Genomic DNA, 21,117 nt, shown 5'->3' on the forward strand with positions numbered 1-21,117 from the left:
GGCTGTGCCCGGGATTTCAAAATACTGGGAGGCGATCTTCACTGAGTTGAACGCAATTCTAGAGCTGGAGTTGACTCCGGACTCGGCGCTCGCGCTGCTTGGCTACTCCAGGGGTATACCAAAGTCCGTCCGAAGACTCACTGATATAGGGCTGCTAGTTGCCAGACGTGTTGTGGCGCTCTGTTGGATGAGAGGGCCACTCCCGATGAAGAAGCGTTGGGCACATGACATGCTATATTGTTGCACACAATCTGAACACTGCAGTGAGTTGCTTCCCCCTGTCAGTCGCCCTAAGAACTTCTGGGGCCTCTACCAAACATATTTAAGAGATAGAAGTGCGGAGGCGTCAGTGGTGGAGGGACTAGATACAGTGGAACAGACAGCAAATGCGGAGTCTACTGTAGAGACTGGCTTGCCTGCGAGCAGCATAGCACTGCAAGACGAGGAGACTCTAGAGCTGTAGCGGATTTATGAGTGAAGTAGGCTACACTGTGGCGAACTTGGTTTGAGCTGCTGAGAATGTCGGGCCGATTCCCTGGGACCAGGCACACGTTAAGGGCCGCGTTCCTGAAGGTTACCCACACGGTCTGCTGTACTGTTTGGTTGGTGTGCTGATTCATGCTAGATTTGACCTGGGAGGGCAGGGGGCTCTGGACACTGAGTCGCGAACAGAGGGGCGGTAGAAGTATGCGACAATGGGAGAGGGTGGGGGGCTGTTGGAGTTTGAGCTTAGTTGGTTATAAGCTATCAGATAAAATGTTGTCATATAAGGATAACTAAGATGCGCAGTGATGACGCACAAGCATAACCAAGTAGTAGTCCATGGGCAGATGTATAATACACTATGTTTTCAAATGGATTCCAACTGTTTGTTACTCATACTGATGCATCTATCACGCCGCCGGACCCCCGGGTTGTCGGCTGAGAGGCTGTGTTATCCTTGTAGATGTTGTTTGTACATGATAATCCCTGCGACTCTTGCCAGCCGGCCCCAGGGTTGTAGGCATTCGGCTGTATGTTTAACTTGCTGCGAGCAATAAAGTTTCAAAATGCAAAAGACGTCTGATGAGCCACCCATTGTGTGCACCTGCCTCAGTTCCACCCAAAATGTAACCCACAATTTCTGGGTCCGTAGTATATTAGCGTAATTAAGTATGTGTCTGTTCAGCTAATTCTGAGCTCACACTGGAAATCCACCCTGTTTTGTTGCCTCCTTTCTGAAATCCTCATCTCCATGGCCTTATTGTGCCCCTTCTCCTGTCATAGTGGTAGATGCACTTGAGTATGAACTAAAGACTATTTTAGACTTGTGTTGCCCCTAGGTCAGCTGCAGTATCCTGTTGCTTGGGAAGGTTAGTGTCTACTTGACCAATCATGTGAGCACGCTTCCTTTGTGCACATTCCACGCCTGGTTCGATGTTTCCACTATTAGTTTCATTCTAAGCCTGGGCTGGATTATGGGATGTACTGAGAAGACCAATCACTTAACACAAAGGTCAAAGTGTGGACAAACAATGACTGACAGGCTGTCAGGTTTCTTCGTGAGACGCGTAGGGTTTCTGTGGGTCTCCGATCGATTTGCACTGTCAGCAAGCAAAAGGTGAGGATTGGAGACGAGGGTGTCTCAGAGCGCTGAAGCACCTCACCTCATATCTGGCCGTATCACCACCCATACCTATTTCAATGGTGGGCACTGCAAGTTTCTAATGTAGCCCATTCAAAGATGGGAACAGGTTGCATCGCATACATCTCCAGGGTGACAATAAGCCTTTGGAGGGATGTGTGGAAATAAGGCTACGGAGGCTTTCTGCCTGTGTGTCTTTGAATTGTGTTTTATTATTAAATCACAAATGAAAGAAAACCAAAGAGTTTTATCTCTACGAGTCACTACATGTTCTGGTTTGTATAGTTCAGTAATTCTGTCCCCTTTTACAGGAGTTTGTGTGGAGCTACCAATTTTCCTCAGGAAAAAAGAAAAATGAACCTAGGTAAGTATAGTTGTTTTAGCTCAAATTGCTCACCTCTTTCTTTGCTCTCTGTGTTACTGGTATCGGTGGTTCTTCTTCTTTCTCTCTGTATCCTCCTATACATGATAGTAGTATTGACTGGTTTGAGAATGGCGAGTCAAGGTAGAACCTATACCATGAAATCTTGCACCTTTAAGCATGCGCTTTTGTTTTAAAGAATTCCCACACCAGTAGAACAGAAAGACAACCCACAGAAAGAAAAATCCCTAAACACTGTAATCGCTCAATTTCTACTCCTCCCTTCGACTATCTAGGTATCTCCATTCATGATGGCCTACTTTTCTAGGACTCGCGATTGTCCCTTCTCTTCTCTTGCCCAATGTTTCACAATTCACCTATGCATGCTTTTCCGGGATGTGTGATTGTCAGACAGTAAGGATGTGCAATATGTTCAGTTCCCCTACCACATAAAATTACACCAAGTGAAAAGGTGATAACATGACTTTTGTCTCCCCTCTTTGGGGGCAATCAAATGTTTCTGCTGGTAGGACTCACTCGGGTGGCCACAACCCTTCTGGGCTGGGGCAGAGTGAAAGACATTTGTCAGCTGTGTCCACTAATCTTCTGTCCAGGTGTCCTGTTTGCCCATTTCACCATCTCTCTCGACGTCCTCTCCACAATCCCCGCTGTCCTCCTCTTAGCCGTGTTCCTTTCTTTCTCTAATGAATTCCTAGTTTTCCCCCACTTTCCTGATGCGCGTCTTCTTCTTCTCTTCGCGTCTTCTTCTCCGCTCCGATCGTGATCCCCTTTCCCTTCCTGTTTTTAAATCTGCCTCCGCCGCCACTTCCTGTGAGCACCAGCTTTCTTTTAGTTTTGATCTTTTTTCCTCTCTGTTTCCACCCCTATTCCTCACCTGACTGCCTCTCATGTCCTTTCTCTCTTTCCACTGCATCTTCAACCTCACAGACTCAAGTCGTGGGATCCCGTCTCTCGCTACACTAAGTATTATTGTGTATCCTCACCCAAGCTCTAACAACTCCCCTCTTTTACTTTTTTCCCTGGATGAAACATATCTTGAGGATATCTGGATAACAAGTCGGATTTGTTTGGCCTTTCCTTCATTTTGTGGTAAATGACAAAGGGTTGAAATGTCGAAAAACCACCCTAAAACGCAACTATTATTCCCTTTTGTTGTGCCATCTTCTCAAGGAGAGCATGGTTGTGTATAATTCAATCTCGCTTCCCACCAGGTAATATCTAAGACATTTGATGGCCCATTTTTTCGCCAGGCATTCTCTCTCAATTATAGAATAGTCGCATTCTAAGGGAAAGAGTTTCCTAGCGACTCCGTCTTTATCTCTTTGTAATAACACCACTTCGATACCTACTCCAGAGGCATCTGTTTGTAGTATAAATGTTTTTGAGAAATCTGGGGGTTGGAGAACTAGATCAGACGATATTAATGAATTCTTTCAACTTAAGAAGTCATGACCGTGGGCGATTGGCCTCTGAGCTCTTTCTCCGTTTCTTTTGTTTTCTTTAAAAGATTAGTTAAAGGAAAAGGAATGACCCAATGGGAGAACTGGGGAATGAACCATCTACAGTATCCGATAAGTCCTAAAAAAAAACATAGATCTCTACGGGTTTTCGGAAATGGGACTTGCCTAAAGGCATTTACTTTCTTTTCTTGTGGTTAGATTACTCTTTCTTATCAGGTGCCCCGGTATTTGACTTGTCTACTGGCTAAATGGCTTTTCTTTGGGTTAACCTTTAACTCTGCTTTATTGACTGTCTTTAATACCGCCACTACATGAGCCAAATGTTATTTTCATGTATCACTATGAATCACAATGTCATATATATAAACAGCAGCAAACTTGCTATGGGGCACCAATAACATATTCATCATTCTTTGAAAGGTGGCAGGTGCTCCGTGTAGCCCGAAACGTAGTACTGTAAATGGAAACAAAAGACTGGGGTTGGAGAGGCCTGTTTTCTCTTTATCTGTGGGATTCAAGGGGATCTGCCAACAGCGGGGAATATTAATAAACCTTGCCTGACCCAACCTTTATATCATTTCAACTATCCGGGCAATAGGACACGTAAAGAACTTTGATATTTCTGTTTACTTCCCGGAAGCCTGTACATAATCTCAGGTTCACGTACAACTTGTCTAGCATGGTTTTTACCTCTTCCTCAAAAGCTTTACGCCTAGTTTCTGGAATTTGGTATAGCTTTAGTCTCACTGTCTTACCCGGTTTTGTATTTATTCTATGGTGTATCTCTTGAATCCATCCAGATGTGTAGGAAAATGCTCCAGGGCATGAGGTTGAGGCTTCCCTCAACTATTGTTGTTGTCCCATGTCTTAAATCCTTGTTAGTACACTCCAGTTTCTGTTTTCAGTCATAAGAGATTGATTTGTTAATACAAGCAAGGAACCTCCAAACGTCTACATGATATACTTGGGTTTCTGTCTTGGACTTGTTAACTTCTTGTTTATATGTGACTGTAGTTATCTTCTAAAATATCTTAAAAGGTCTCTGCCACTCACTTAACATCTTGTTCTCTGAATATGGAAGCAAAGGTAACACAAAGTCATCGGATTGAAGGTCTATCAACTTTGCTGTTTTATCATATTGCTCTTTTTGAACTTGTTGCTATTTCTCTAGACTCTGTTTCACAATCTTGATAATCTTCCCCATCCGAGTATTTAAATGACCCCACATACTCCAAAAGGGGTTTAGTTTCATCAGACTAATTTTCCCACGTATCCCCGGCCATATCTAACAATAGGTTTCATCGTCTCTCTCGACGTCCTATTCTCGATTTCTGCTGTCATCCTCTTGGCTGTCTTTCTCACTTTCTCCAGTGAATTCCTTGTTTTCCTCCTACTTCTCACTGTGCGTTTCGACCTCATTCCCCTTCCTCTTCCGGTTTTAGTGTGCATCTCTGTCCACCCTTCCTGTGAGCATCAATTCTCTTTTAGTATCCTTTCTTTTTTTGTCTCTCTGTCTCCACCCCCATTCCTTTTTTGAATATCTCTCTTTCCAGGGCGTCTCCAACCCCCTGGGATCACGGCTCTCGCTATACGGTAAGTATTTTGTTGTATCCGGCATCTCACAAAGCTGTATCAATACCCAGGGGGCTTGCTGAAGGCTTTGCCTAGCAGGTTGCACTGTTGGTGTGTTTGTTTTCACATTCCGGTATTCATTTCATGTTCAGATGCTGCCACTTTTATACCTAGTGCCTGCTTTTGGTTGGGGGGAAATTGACCCTTTCTCTAACATAAACCTGCTTCTGCCTCTTTCTCTCTCCTCTGCATTGCCCTTATTCTAAAACATTATTGCAATTGCAAAGCAATAACGTTGTTCCTCCTTACTTAACATGTGCATTCCTAGCATTGCAGTCAAGTGTAGTTTGCATTTTGAAAGTATTTCCATTGATTTAAAATATTTTTGCATTGCATGAGTTTGTCCTTCACTCCAGAAATGTGTCTTTAAATGCCGAGACTTTTCTAAGACTACTCCCAGGCTCATTATTGAATCTTAAAAAGCGTTCTTCTTTCATATAAATCAGAAAGCTATTTTTTCTAACGTTTACACGTCTATTTTGTCATAGTTTTGCAGAAGCACTCCCTCAAATTAAGCTGCGTTGGTGCAGTGCCTCAGGACAATGACATTTCACCCTTTCTTTGCATTTAAATGTACTTTGAAATTGTAAATTCTTGCATGGTTACATTTTCTCATTTAAGGGTTTGATGAATAAAAGTGCTACTTCAAACATAAGACCGTTGTTTCACATCTGTGTTCATTACTTTTAGACAGAGAGTGTTTCGGTGGCCTGTGACCACCACAGGAGGGTCTAATTCACCCCTCAACAATCAATACCCAGGGGGCTTGCTGAAGGCTTTGTCTAGCAGGTTGCACTGTTGGTGTGTTTGTTTTCACATTCCGGTATTAATTTCATGTTCAGATGCTGCCACTTTTATACCTAGTGCCTGCTTTTGGTTGGGGAGAAATTCCCCCTTTCTCTAACATAAACATGCTTCTGGACATTTGTTCCCTTTTCCCTTGATTTAGCTCTAGTCTGTCTAGTGAAACAAATGGTAGGCTGGGCCAGGTGTGAGCTGCATTAGTCAGTGGCAGGGTAGGCACCTTCTGAAGCCTGGAAGGGGCTGAATACAGCTCTCAGGCTATCCTTTGAAGCTCAGGAAGGGGCTGAGTACAACACCCAGGTCAGCCTGCTCAAGAGAGGAACACCCTTCCCCCCCACCCAGGTCCTTTGTTAGCTATCGGGAAGGAATACACACCACAGAAGAGCCATCAACAGTCATGTGGCCCTGGACACTGGTAGAAAGACACCTTTGGTTTGGACAGGAAAGTGCCAACTTTCTAAAGTTTATTAGGATTTGGGGTGTGGTTTGTGTCAGGTCATTAATTGTTTTATACATTGGGGGAGGAAATTTGATTGTTAGCAAGTGGCTTTAAATGGTGGTTTTGCGTGGAGGAGAACACATAGCTATGGAGGAGAATGTTGAGAGGAAAGAGGAATGCGGTTTGGGCGGCTATGTGTTCAGTTTTTGGCTGAGGTGGTTGAAGGGAGTTGCGCAAGTGTCAGCATCGTTAGTTTAATGAGTGGAAACTGGGAGTAACAGGAGCGTGTGAACGTGCGGGAGATTAGCGCTATGAATGGGTGCGGTAAACGAGCGTGGTGAGTTTGATTGATTATGTGAATGCAGGAAGTCACATGAGAGGGTGAAGGCGTGAGAGGCCAGTTAAGTGGATGGGTGAGAGCTGGAAGCGTGGTGAGTATGACTGATTCATAGGTGGTTGGAGCGACATAGTGGAGAGAGTGCGATTAATTTGATGAGGAGGGGGTTTGGTACAGGCAGATCAATGTTAAAAGGAAGAGGTTAGATAACAGACAGGAATGTGAGATGATACATTTATTATGGTACAGGTTAGGGGCGCAAGGGGATTATATATTTAATATAGTACACTTTGTGGGCGGAAGGGGATTGATTGGAGTTAAGGGGATGACGTTTTATTTATTTTGATTTGTTTGAAAGCAACACATACATGGGAAAGGGGTTTTGTGTTTGCATGGTTTCATGAACGTAATAATGGGAATAAGTTGAATTTTCAAATGTTACACAAAGGATAATATAGTAATAGTGCGTTTTCTCTAAAATTGTTAAATTGCAGTTACACCTGACGAAGGGCTTGTGTAAGCCCGAAATGCATTGGGTTTGAATATAGAAATGCTGCCTTGAACGAACCATGCGTTTTGAGCGAGTTCTTGAAGAGGTCCGGATGGACACATCTAGAATTTGAGAAGCAGTCAAAATGCACAACACCATATATGTGGATTAGAAAATAAAAGTACAAAGATTTTTAATACAACGTGGAGTAAACATGGATTTAAATGGAGAAAATGTAAGTGATATTATAAGCAGGATCATGTATCCATTCTCGCAGTGTGACTGGGAGTGGAGCGTAATCCCGCTCCCCACAGCATTGTTTAATTACAGTGTACCACAGGGCAAGGCACATGCCCAATTAACGCACACAACCTTCTGATGATCGTTGGAATATGAGGATTAACAGTGAAAAGTAACGGTGTGTATACCAACCCCCTCTATTCAACTTTCTAAAAGTGGCATTTTCAAAATAGTTATCTAAAATTTGACTTAGCCATTAAAGAGGATTTTAAATTATGACTAAAATTAATGGAAGAAGTATCTCTTTATATGCTCCTAAACTGAATTCAGCACCTAGTATATGTAATAAGGTAAACCAGTATTAGTCTAAGTTAGAGCTAGCCTTGCTGCATTGAGAAACAAATGTGTAGGCTTTTAATTGCCAGGACATGTAAAACAGGAATTATACATGTCCTTCTTTTTAAATGCCATGCACCCTGCCCTAAGAGCCTTTATGTCCTATCTTTGGGGTGACCTTTAAGCACTAACAAGGAAGGTTTAGGCCTGGCAAAAAGTTTCTTTTGCCAGGTGAAAATGGCATTTTTAAACTATACACACAGGCTTCAATGCCAGCCTTGAGGCATGTTTTACAGTTCTACTTCAGTGGATGGCACAATGATTGCTGCAGCCCACTAGTAGAATTTAAGTTACACTCCCAGGGTACATGTAGTACCATTTACTAGGGACTTATAAGTAAATTAAATTACCAATCAGGTGTATACCAATTTTAACATATTTGGGAGGGGGAGCACAAGTACTTTACCACTGGTTAGAAGGAGTAAGGTGCACAGAGTCCTAATGCCAACAAAACATGTCAGCAAATATAGGATAGTGAAGGAAAACATCTAGGGGAATACCACGCGAAAGATAGTAATTTCCAACAGAAAGGAATGTAAGCAATAACAAGAAGGAAAATAAAGAAGGAAAGAATGGAGAGCGAGGAGTTAGAAAGCAACAGTGCAATGCATTTGTGGGAAGAGAACAGTTTTATATAAACAATAGTAAGTTATAATTGATTGTGTATATATATATATATATATATATATATATATATATATATATTTTCCAGCACAATCCAGTAACGTCTGTATTCCAAAGAAACTCACTGGTGCCGTGGCCTCATTATATATATATATATATATATATATATATATATATATATATATAAAACTGATAACAGTCTTTAAAGAATTATTTCCTGTAATGCAAGATCACCTTTTGGGGGCGATTAACAAATCATTAACATTTGCAGCTGTAGGAGAACAGTTCAATTATTGGGTGGTACGGCCATCATAAAGAAGCAGCGTTTTACTATGAAAGAGTTGCAAAACCTATAGGCCTATTACATTGCTCCCATGAATGTCTAAGGTGGGTTACCTTCGACATGCTTAACCATCACCTGCTAAAGAGGAGATTGCATTCAGTAAGATTCTGAGGGAGGGACTCCCATGGTTCTCTTCCTTTTTTGGCAGATAACTCACAGATAGACTACTGTCTGTGTTTCTGTTCATTAGGAGTCAGTGAACATACAGGAGGAATACTATTTTGAGTGTTGGGTCCATAAGCCTAGAATTTCTAAGATCTCTGAGAGTCTGGAGGCCCTGCCTATTAGCTCATTTTGTGCAGTCAGTACGACTGACTGATGTAGTGTTGGAGGCCTATACTTTCCAGGTTTGAACAGTCAACCCATGAGGTATTTGTGTACTTGGGTAATTCAGTCACACCTGGATCACCTCTGGACTGGTTTCCACCAGAGGTTTGGAGAGTGATGGCTCCTTGTTTGGCAAATCGTCTGTTGTACATCTGTAATGAATCCATCTCGAATGCAACAGTGACGGACGAGTGGCAAAAGGCAGTGGTTGTGCCACGGTTGAAGAAGGCCATCGCTGACACTGACACCTTAAAGCTTGGAGAAGTTAATATACAGGCTTATTTAGCAGTTTGTGGAACAGCATAACATGTTCGACTCGTAAAATCAGGCTTTTGGCCTGCGCATGGGACTAAAACTGCTTTGGAGTCTATCCTAGATGACCTTCGATTTAAGCAGCAGACATCGCCCAGTTGGGAATCCTTGGGGTTGCTTGATCTGTCTGCCGCTTTTGATACATGTCGCATGAAAGACTGCTGTGAAGGCTGGCTGAGGCAGGCTTTCGGGACTCAGCCCTTCAGTGTGTTTAGTCCTATTTAGAGAGCAGAGGGCAGGCTGTTCATGTCCTTTAATTTTGTTCTGAGTGTAAGGCCTTGCTACAGGGCATTCCTCAGTGCTCCCCATTAAGTCCCAATCTTTTCAGCTCATATATCCACCCTCTGGGCCAGCTTATACAATCATACAGGGTTAAGTTTATGAACCACGTGGGCAACACCCGATTGCTAGTTACTATTAATAAACTGGGGCCCTATAGACAACCTGCATTCTGTAGGACTTTAGTATTACTACAACAGTACTTCTAAAAATCTCCACCTCTCCTATCATTTCTATATGGATCTCCTCACACATGTGAGTTTACTAATTCATAGTAAATGTGGGAGGGAACGTGGGAGTGGCTAAAACAATTGAAATATTTACTACTAAATGGGAGGGGTATGGGAAGGAGTAATGCGAGGTTTAGGGGGGGATATTCACCTACCCCCAAAAAATAAAGTCCATTGCTATTCACACAGACTGCACGTCTAAAGTTACTACAGACAAAAAGGGACCGAAAACTGTAATACATTACTCCAGTTCAGAGCTTGGAGTAGGGCCAACCACTGATGTTGCAACACCCTCCCATAGAAAATAACAGCAGTATGGAATTAAAATAAACACTGTGGTACTTTTTTGTTCTTCCATGTTTTTAATAAAAGCAATTTTTTATTTGGCCCCTTTTTGTCCTCGTATAAGACATTAAATAACCAGTTGCCCATTCAGTTCCTTTTTCCAGATCAGTAGCTTTAGCCAGAATCCAGTTCTTATGCCTTGGGAGCTGTTCTAGTATCTTCATATTAAAACAGCGCATAATGATCTGATTACAAATGTATTGGTGTTCTATACTACCATATTTGCAGCTAACCACTAAAACATGTAAAGCAGCAACATAACTTCCAGTTGGTTCGCCTGCAGGTTGACTTTTGAAACAAAAGTTAACTCTCTCTATAACGCTATAAGGCTCCTTAATGAAATGTAGTTTAAGTCTTTGTAAAGCCTCCTCTACCCATCAAAATCAGCAGGCTGTGAACCTTGTTGTGGAATCATTGTGGGTCAATATTCAAAAAATATCTTGAGGTCCAGCCCTAAATAAATATAATAGAAGACCTTTTTTGTTGCAGGTTGGAAAGAATTCCCATCAATTGCAGTCATATCATTTATAAACAAAACAATAAAAACACTTATTCTATCTTATTTCTCGCTCTCCTGGATTTTGTAAATGTGGTGGTAGATTTCCACATTGGTGCATGGCAAAAATTATAAAAGGAAGGTGGTGTTGTAGAAGGAAAGGCAAAGGATATTATGTCCAACCTGGTTAAAAACAAGATCTTCAGTGAACGATCTGAGACTAATGGCACCGTGATTTGATTGATTTGATTTGATTCTGGAATTTATATAGCGCACGATTGCCCAGGAGCGTCTAGGCGCTTTGGGGAGGAGAATGCCGGAGGTGGTGCATTCATTTGAAAAAACCCATGTCTTTAGTGATTTTTTGAAACCGAGCAGTGTTGGGCAGCTTTTGATATTTAGCGGAAGCAACTTCCACAGCCTCACAGTACCCAGGACAAAGCTTCTTCCTCCCCAGCTTACTTTCTTGAACTTTGGTGTTCGCCTGCAGTGACAGCAAGCCTTTGTATAAACGGTGCGAATTATGGTGAAATTTGTCATTTAAGTTATATACATTCAAAAGATCTTTAGCTTGAAGTGGCAATTTAACAAGAACACCTTTGTGGAACAGGTAGGTAATATATGTACACGGCGAGCTTTTTGCTCAGAAGTTATACTTGTTTAACAGCACTTTCTTTAGAGTTCTTCAAGAACAGCATAACCTTGAGGTCAAGCCCAAATGGTTAGCAACTCGCTTTCCAAAGCAGAATATAGCCACGAATTGTACTTTGTTGCGTGAAGTGGCTGCTAGGTGGCGCTGTTTGATTACAAACGCATTGGGTGCACTGTGCGACAGGCTAGGTAGGCGGAAGGAAAGAAGCGTCTGAGGTTTCCTAGTTTGATAGTGGGCAGGGAACAGGCATATTTTCTGGCACCAAACGGAAAACTTGGTGACCATTATGTAAGGAAAGGGGCGGGTACTGATGAGAAGAGAAGATTAGCGTCCATTATCCAGAAGATGCCTTTCCTCGCTGTTGTTACCACCACCAGGACCTGTGACCAGACTGAAGCAACTATAACATGGAGGAAAATAATCATGGTGAGCAAGGAAGAGGTGCAGGGCATCAGTTAGAACGTTTGTATAATTAATAGCAAGATGTAATGCAATAGAAGTAATTATATAAAGTATAAACAACCTTACCACAGCTTTTTGGGTTTTATCTGCAGTATTTTCATACTTAGACTGCCTCTCTCTCAAAAAGCAGGTCCATACCCTGATTAAATCTCCGATAATAATAGGAATATCATTCATCAAAGTGTGAAGTTTTAACTTAATGTTCTTCCAAAATGAGGCGAGTATTATCAATCTAGAAATATCAATCAACCATCAACGTCACACGCCTGAAACAGGGCTATAACCTTTGATGAATTATGACCTAGAATGTCAACACCACCTTTACAGGTAATTAAAGTTAAAAAATAACATTACAAATACATTGGCCCTGTTACAAGTTGCCGGTAGCTATATGCCTTGGGGGACCGTGCTCTGTGCGACTATGTCTATCCCTGTGTATTTGGGCCCAGAATAGCGATTCTCTAAATTAAATGCCAAGAGAATCTGAATTTCATTAAAGACACATGAAACATTCTGCTTGGGTTCTGCAGAGGCGAGTTGGGGGGAACTTTCCCTTGTTGATACAACTTAAAATGTCCTGGCTGCGCGGTGGCCAGACCTATGTGGGGGAGTTCCAAGTCTTCGTGGGGATGTGGGCTCAGCCTCCAACCCACTCAGACGGAGCAGGGGTTGGAGATTAAAAAAGGTCTCAACTATCTTTGATGGGTTACAGACTTGTCAGATAAATGGGTGGGGGTGGGGATAATGATAATGAAGGGGTCAGGGTGGAGTTGTGAGGGAAGTTCACGTCTCTCTAGGTTAGAAATGTTGGGAGGGGTCGAAAGGTGCTGTGCTGAGTTCAGGGGGCGGGTAGTTGTAAGTCCGTTGGGCAGGGATGGGGGTTAGTTCTAAAGGGGAGGAAAGTAGTAAAGTCCTAAGGGGGTTAAAGTTCTTGTATTGTTTTGTTTTCCTTAACCTCGTGTGCTTCACAAGACAGATAATAGACTGGCATCATTACACACCACTTTTCATGAACAGTGCACCACGCTTTACTGGGGTCACCCGAGTTGATCTCCCCAAGGGTCTGATGCCCGATGACGCATTAGATGTATGGCTACACAACTTATGGTGGGACAAGCCAGCAAAGAAGTCCAATTGATGTCCTGGAATGTCTACGGTCTAGGAGATAAGATTAAGCATGGAATAGTACTCCAGTTCGGTAAAAGACATTCCCCAGATGTCGTCCTATTACAGGAAACTCTTCTCATGGGCAACAACTACAAAGCCCTAGACCGGGGGAATGCGAAATGGAAGTTCATGCTGGCTACACATCCGGGTCCAGAGGTACGGGTATCCTCCAAAAAGATTTCCCTTCATAATTGACAGGACTTGTTCCAATAAACCGGGCAGGTTTGTGGCACTGTCGGGACATGGGTGGGGGAAACGCACGATATCCTGTCGGTATATACCCCTCCCCCAACTTTGAGGGACTCGACTCTGTTGGACTTAGGGACCCTTCTGTTTGAACTCCCGCTTGACGACTCCTACTGGGGGGTGATTTTAACATGGCAGGATGCAAGTGTTTTGACCGACTGCCCCCAAGGAAGACATACTCCTGCCGTACTCCCTTGACGGACTTTCTCTCCACTTTGAGACATGTAGATATCTGGAGAACCCTTAACCCCAACAAAATAATACACCTTCCACTCAGGAGCACACGGAAGCCACTTAAGAATATATTGCCTAATAGCCTTAGCGACACAGATACCACACTTTGGAGATGTGAGACATCTAGTTAGAGGTATTTCCGATCACTCCCCAATATGGGCGAGATATATGGTGGGGTGTGGGTATTCCACTGAACCTACTGCTGTTAACCTCATGTATATTAAAATACCTCATATCGGTAAGGGTCTGGTGGAGACGACAAACCCCTATTTCCGAAAAAATGAACACTCCGTTAAGTCGTCAGTAATACTATGGAAGGCCTTCAAGGCTGTGGTAAGGGGGAAAGCCCCGTCATTGATAGCAGGACACAAACAATACAAAAGAGCAAGAGTGATGTAAATAGAACAGGACTTACTATACCTTGAAGCCCAGCTAGTGGGAAAAGAAGATGAGGACATACAACACGTGCTAAATCTAAAACGGCAGGAATATAGAGACTGCGTAACGGAAGAGACCCAGGCCAAAATAAGGGAGACACAACATAGGGTGTATGAGCTTGGTGGTAATATGGGGATATAGCTGGCATGGCTTGATAAACAGGAGAGAGGAGGACATTGGGTAGCGGCCATAGATATACCGGAAGGGGAGACAATCCGAGAACCCCAGGCGATCGCCAATCCATTTGCTGGCTATTATTCCCAAATCTACACCACAAGCTCCAAAATGACGGAGCGAGACGCTGAGGCGTTCCTGGCAGATATTCCACTCCTGTCTCTTGATTCAGAGGAGACCTGACTTTTAGAAGAGGACCCCACCAAAGAGGAATTGACACAAGCAATAAGGGCCATTAATTCGGGGAGGGCGGTGGTACAACGGTATTCCCATAGAATTATACAAACTCATGGCGTCCTCGATGGCAACGATTTACTGAAGATGTTTGAAGAGAGTAGGCACCAGGGCAGACTTCCCAGAGATCAGAGACTAGCGACCATAGTGGTCATCCATAAAGAAGGAAAGCCTGCTGAACACTGCTCTTCCTCCCGCCCCATTTCATTACTAACGACCTCATTACGATGTTGTTTTCCGATCTAATCAATTTTGAGGAGTCCGACCGACCGATCGATTATGAGTTTTTTGAACACCGTTCGGTCAGACTCCCATTGACTTCAATGGGAGCCTGTGTTCGGACTGACACCTCAGGATCCCATTGAAGAAAGGGGTAGTGGGGAAAACATTGCACCCTGTCGCAGGCACCCCATTGTGCCTGCCACACTGTGCATGGTTGGAAAGAGGGGACCCATGTGTACCCCCACTGACCCCAACCGGAGGCCCCTGGGTGAAGGTGGGCTTGCTCCGGGCCCCAAAGTCAGATTCCGACAGCTGATCATGTCTTACAAACCGATTCAGAATGGCTGTCTGAATCTGAGATCGTAATACGTCAGTTGGAAACGCGGTCCATAGAGCTGTGCGAGTCAGCTACGACCAACTTCGTTTTCTCCGAATGCCGGTCGGAACCGAGTTGGAAGGACTGAACGGTTACCTAACATCATAATCGGTCGGACAGAAATGTTTCCGAGTTGGTTGAAAACGCGGGTTCTGAATCGGATTCGGACAAACTGAATGCTCATTTCTTGTCCTGGATATGTCACCTATATGCTGACCCTTTAGCCATGATAGTGGTTAATGGAGTAATGTACTGAGTTTTTCCCCTATAGCCAGAGTCGAGGCAGGACTGTCCCTTATCGCCCCTCATATTCGCCCTGATGCTCGAACCACTGGTGACATAGAATAGAGGGGACCCATTGATCAGAGGCCTCCACTGGATGGAGGACTGGGAAGACAAAATATCACTATATGTAGATGACATACTACTCTGTGTAGCAGCGCCCAGAACCTCAATCCTCAGAATATTGAATATTTTCATGATATTTAGCAAATATTCAGCATATACGATTAAGTGGTCTAAATCAAAGGAATTCGTTCTTCATGGCCAAGTGCCATGCTTGCCCATAGAGTGTGATGCACAAATAGTAAAGGAGGGCTTCCGATATTTAGGAATCTATGTCACCACTGACCCGTGACACTTCCATATACACAACCTACAGGGCAGCCGACTCGACTCAAGAATTATGTCAGACCTTGGCGCTCGCTCTTCCTGTCATTGCTAGGAAGAGTGGCGCTATTCTAGATGATGGCACTACCAAGGTTCCTCTATGTCATGCAAAATTAGGAATTCTTTCCGGACGCACCCGTCCTCTCACCCGCTCCACGTAACGGTAACTAGTAGTCACGTGCCTTTACCCCGCCGTGCTCCTTACCCTACGAAAACATTTTTAACCACTTATTCCTGAACGCCACATATCATTTGCCTTGTTTTGATGTTTTGATTTGGATTGATACTCGGATTCCGCTTGAGAACCTCTACAGACAGACGTGACGTCTTTTTCACCGGTCCTGCGCCCTGTCGGGTCGGAACTATCACCGATAGAGCGACCTTTCAATTTGTACCCGTCCGGTACAGCCCTGAAGAGTCGTATGCAGATTGTGCCATACACGACGAAACACGTGTCGGCTGGTCTTTCCGTGTCTGAACAATAAAAGACACCACATCAATGCTGGATCACTCGTGTTACATACTGTGTTTTTTACTAACCTTTGTCTCTATAAAGAGAGACAATGTTTCATGTCATGCAAAATACTCCTTTTCCAATACCAGTCATTTTTTCAAAATACAGAAGGAGAGGTAAGGCCCCTCCTATGGGATGGAGGCCCTCCACGAATTGTGATGAGTAAACTAACACGAGGGTGGTACGACGGGGGAATGGCCCTGCAAGACATCAAATCCTATTATAGAGCAGCACAGCTAGCATCCATTAACCAATGGGTTTATCAACCACAGATGGAACTGGCTTATAGATTGGACAGGCTAGTCCTCCAACCAAGGGGGTACCTTGGGGCCCTATATGCCAACCCTCTACGTCTTTCCCTGTAGGGCCCTACAGCCTTAACAATCCAACAATGGCACAAGACTCTTGCAAAAATAGGGTGGAAAGGTAAAATCATGCAAGCTACGCCCCTCTGGAAAGCAGAACAATTAGGTGCTATGAGCACAAGAAAGGGATTTGATAAATGGCACCTACTGGACTTTCCAGAGTTGGGGATGTGTACTCTGGGACGAGGATATTAGCGTTCTCAGAGTTCCAGGCATGCCATGGCTTGGCCCCCTCTGAGGCCTTTAGGTACTTACAGATCCAGCATGCCCTACAGGCGGCAGTGCCTTGAGGTGAAACTGTGCCTGAGGTGTTGCCACTAGAATCCAGACTCCTTGAGGAACATTTGCAGCACAAGGCGGTCTCAGGGACATATCAAAAGGTCATTAACAACTACCCCGATACCCTTGCACGCCTTCAAGAGTGCTGGGAAAGGGACATTCCTGGTCTCCACTAAGAGGACTGGCCAGAAGCCCTGGCCTCCCCTAGGTAAGCAGCCAGCAGGGCACGCTTTAGACTAATACTGCTTAAAATACTACATAGAGCCTACATCTCCTGTAACACTCCTTTTAAAATGGTAAGGATAGCAGATTCGCTTTGTTTCAGACGATGTGTCGAGGAGGGGCCTTTTTAGCACATTATATGGGCATGTCCAAACATACAGGTTTATTGGGAAGCTGTGATATCAAGTATGACAGAGATATGGGGTGGAAATGTATTGCTCTCGGCTAAATGGTGCCTCCTTAATGTCTGGGAAGCCACAGATCTGGGACGAGTGGATCAGAGCTGGGTCACTCTAGGCCTGATGCTGGCAAAGCCCCGCCCCCGGTGCTTGGGGGGCGGAGAATACACCAACCCTGTGGGACTGGAAAAGAGACATGGATTGGTGCATAGTAACTGAAAAATCAGTCCATGAGACCAGTGTATGTCCGCAGAAATGGGGAAAAGTTTGGACAAATGGAATACATAAAGCGGTAGTCCATGCACGGCTCAGAGGGTGAGGGCGATTTATCTACCGACATTGGAAGATGAGGAATAATGGGGCCACGGAGGAGGGGAATGAATGGAATGTATGGAAATATCCCAGGCTAAACTCAAGATAGGTAATAACGTGCAATGATGGGTAATGTTACTGTAATGTTATAATATACTGCTCTGTGGTGGAATGCTTTCATTTTACTGTCTCAACTAAATAAAAAGATAATTAAAAAAAAGAAGCTATTCATATTGGCGGAAAAGTCTGAAAAAAAATGAATGGGTCCTTCTGTAATGGAACTGGTGCTCATGTAAAGTGCTCCAATACCTTCAGGTCGAGTTTGCGCTATATAAAACTGCCTAAAAAAAACTTGACATTTTTTTTAAACATTTCAATGAGTTTTTTTATTGTTTTTACAACATAGGGACATAAACCTAAAACATATAGTCATCGTGCATTATGGTACAGGGGATTGCGGTGCATCTTGGCCTTTATACATTATTTATACTTGACTAACCCCCCTTTCCCATATTACCATATTTCCATACACATAAACAATTAACCCCTTCCATGCTGATGACGGCCCTCAGCCGTCATGTATCACGGTGGGCGTGTGCTGCTGACAGCTGGGGGCCGTCATGAACCCGCCCACTCATTAAAACAGCCACACAGGCGCAGAATCGCGGCCGTGCCCAAGGGGTTAACATATAAACATATAAGTATCTCGCCGACATATTGGGTACATCCAAGACACATCGGTGGCAACTGTTAGCTTAATTTTGCTTGGCCTTTGTGGGACTCCGTTATTGACAGTTTTTCAGCTTCATTTATTAACTAAGATAGCATTTGTATGTGCTAAATTGGCATATATGTTTTTCTTACTCATTTATTTGGGAAAAAAAGTATTTTAATTTGTGCCAGTATTTGAAGACTGCTTGCAGGCTGACCACCTGGCGTTCTCTTCTGATGAAATTCAAGAGATACAAAACTGTGTCTAATAGGAGCATTGTTTTCAGTCCTGTGTTGCAGACTGAAGGATCAAGGCACATTACTGTTTTCCTGTAGTGTGTCAGCCTCTTCTTTGCTGCAAGCTCTGTCCTGGTAGCTTTGAGGGTCATAAGAGCATTCTTCCTGTGAAAAGCTGGTAAGGGAAATTCTTTTCGTGGTTTATCGGTTATCTCATTACTGTTTTATGTCAGTTATAGTGATTTGCGGCCTTCTTTCTTTACAGGTGTTAACTTCATTGCTGTGACAACCTGTAAATCCTAGTGCAACGTAAAGAAACTGGGTGTATTTGTGCTGTGAGAGAATCACACTGGCTTGCATCATATTGCCGAAGTTTTAATAAAAATTGTAATACTTGAAGCTGTTCTTCCCAATAATATGTTAATCTCGAAACGAGTTCAAGCTGCCCCCACTAAGTTGATGAGTTCATTTTTTCCTGTTAACTCCTTGCGCCAGCTGAAAATTTCCAAGGCTGATTACAACTTGTGAAAAAGTGAGAGTGGATAAATGCAGCTAGATGTTGAAATGAGAAAGCACAATTTAGGCAGGATCACCATTTTAACAACAATAATTCTTCCAATGAGAGAAATGAGTAATTTATTAAATTATGAACTAGGATTTTCCTGAATTCTGCCCATTAATTGATAACATTTGATTAGTTTGTAACCTTGATTTTGTCTGCTACGAGGACACAAATTACAAGAGTCCTGTCATTCATTATGGAGCCATTAACACAGCTATTGGTTTGTTTGTGATTTTCTTTTGTGTTGAAATTGTTTATTAGCATTTATTAAATATAAGACAATAAAAGCAATGAAATGCAGAAATGTGCAATATGATAAAAAATTAAATTTGAAGTAATGCATAAAGTTAAATATATATGAATTCATAAGGATGAAGACTGCATCTTATTTAAATACAAGTAATACAATAATTAGATGAAAGGAGGATAAAAGAATTCAGTTGTGAATAAAACAATAAGCTATTTGATTGAAAAACTCTAATGACTTATGGTGAGATAAAAAGTAATTTAAAAGCAAAAAAGATCAAGGACTTGATATAAGGTGAAGCATAAAATTTCAAATGAATAAGTGAGAGAAAGGCAGGAAATGTGGGTAGAAAGAAAGTGAAGAATAATAAAGGAGAGGTATCAATGCAGTAAATTATAAAAGAATAGAACTTATATTATAGAAAATTATATAGGGAAATTAACCAAAGATAAAAAGGAAGAAATTGGAAGAAATAACATGAAAGCGGATTTAGAACAGGTTTTCAGTGTTGGTATGTAAATGCATTATAGTAAAGGTGAGAAAAGAAGAAAATTAGAAGCAAAAGTAAAATAGAAAGAGAACAAGTTATGATACTGTGGAATCCACTTTAGAGCGACCAGAATAGACTATCACAGAGGATTATTCAATTGTAGAAAGGGGGCCTGTTTGTGAATTTTGAAGGCTGCAGAATTACCATGGAACCCCCGAAGGTTTTAGCTGCTCATATCAGCTGAAACGTCCAAGGAAACTGCTACAAAGAATGAGAAATTGCTGGAATATCAGACTTGAAATTATAGATTTCCAAGTCAATACCACATTACGCATGGGACTCACAAGTTTCAAGCTGGAACTCCTGTTCATTCTGCACCACCAGAATTAATGGGACATGGGTACCATTCCACTGGGTATGCAGTGTTAACACTCCACATCTGGGGACCAGCTAATGGGGCCTCCAATATCTAAACTGATCAGTAACTTTCTCAGCTAGTATTACAGTTCTAATAATGTCTAGAGCTACACTCCACTACATAGTTTCTGCTTTATATATTTAGGTTGCCCCATGAGGAGCTTTCAAAACGTACGAGTATCCATTGTAGTTGAAGTTGCAAGAAGAACAACTACCAATAGCAAGAAATCATCAGTGTTTGATACAGGTACCACTGCTGATAATCCACCGTTTGTTTTTAGTTTAGGGATGCTACCAATAGCTTATAACACAGCAGTGTGGACAAAGGACATCCCTGCATATAGTAACTCTGTTTATTCCATATTCCTACCCCTTGTTTCTTTGTGCAGCTCCTGGATTGGTGAGATAAATGAGAAAGGTAATTTCAAGTCCTATATCACAAGTAATCCGAATGGACATGACAGAACAATAGTCTCCCTCACGACCAAAATTATTCTACAATGGAATTAATCCAAATACAGTCTGTGAGCACCCAAACCAAATTATTAACCCACTAGACAAAGCATTCCAACAATTCTAAAAATATATTCTTTTATTTCATTTCTTTTGTCAGATATATTTTCATAAATATACATGTATTTAGATACTTTTAAAAAACATTTTCGACATAGATAATACATTCACAAATAATCGCAAATTAAGGAAACAATACATACAATCAAATATACCCGGGAAGAGAGAAACAATGCAACATCACCAAAACCCATTCAAACCCAACTCGCACACATCCAGACAAATGTTCACATTCATAACATATCTGGGGAATACAACTACAGAGTAACAATGTAATTGGGATGAACAAAGACAAAAACTGCAAACAGCAGGATGTTCTCAGTGCAGAATGGACATGGTCAAAAGCTTTTTTGAGTCAAGGACAGGAAAAGCACT

General features: G+C 42.6%; 1 protein-coding gene and 1 long non-coding RNA gene across 2 annotated transcripts in view; one reads left to right on the top strand and one right to left on the bottom strand.

The window, feature by feature from the left end:
- RAD21L1 (RAD21 cohesin complex component like 1) overlaps nt 1-21,117 on the bottom strand; it is a 1,165,932-nt gene that overhangs the window by 986,797 nt on the left and 158,018 nt on the right. The window lies entirely within an intron of this gene.
- LOC144766660 (uncharacterized) lies at nt 1,939-18,905 on the top strand. The gene is made up of 3 exons (XR_013597869.1): nt 1,939-1,988; nt 18,504-18,631; nt 18,719-18,905. It is a non-coding gene; the product is annotated as an uncharacterized LOC144766660 (long non-coding RNA).

This window comes from Lissotriton helveticus, chromosome 7 (assembly GCF_964261635.1).
Source record: "Lissotriton helveticus chromosome 7, aLisHel1.1, whole genome shotgun sequence".
Classification (NCBI taxonomy): domain Eukaryota; kingdom Metazoa; phylum Chordata; class Amphibia; order Caudata; family Salamandridae; genus Lissotriton; species Lissotriton helveticus.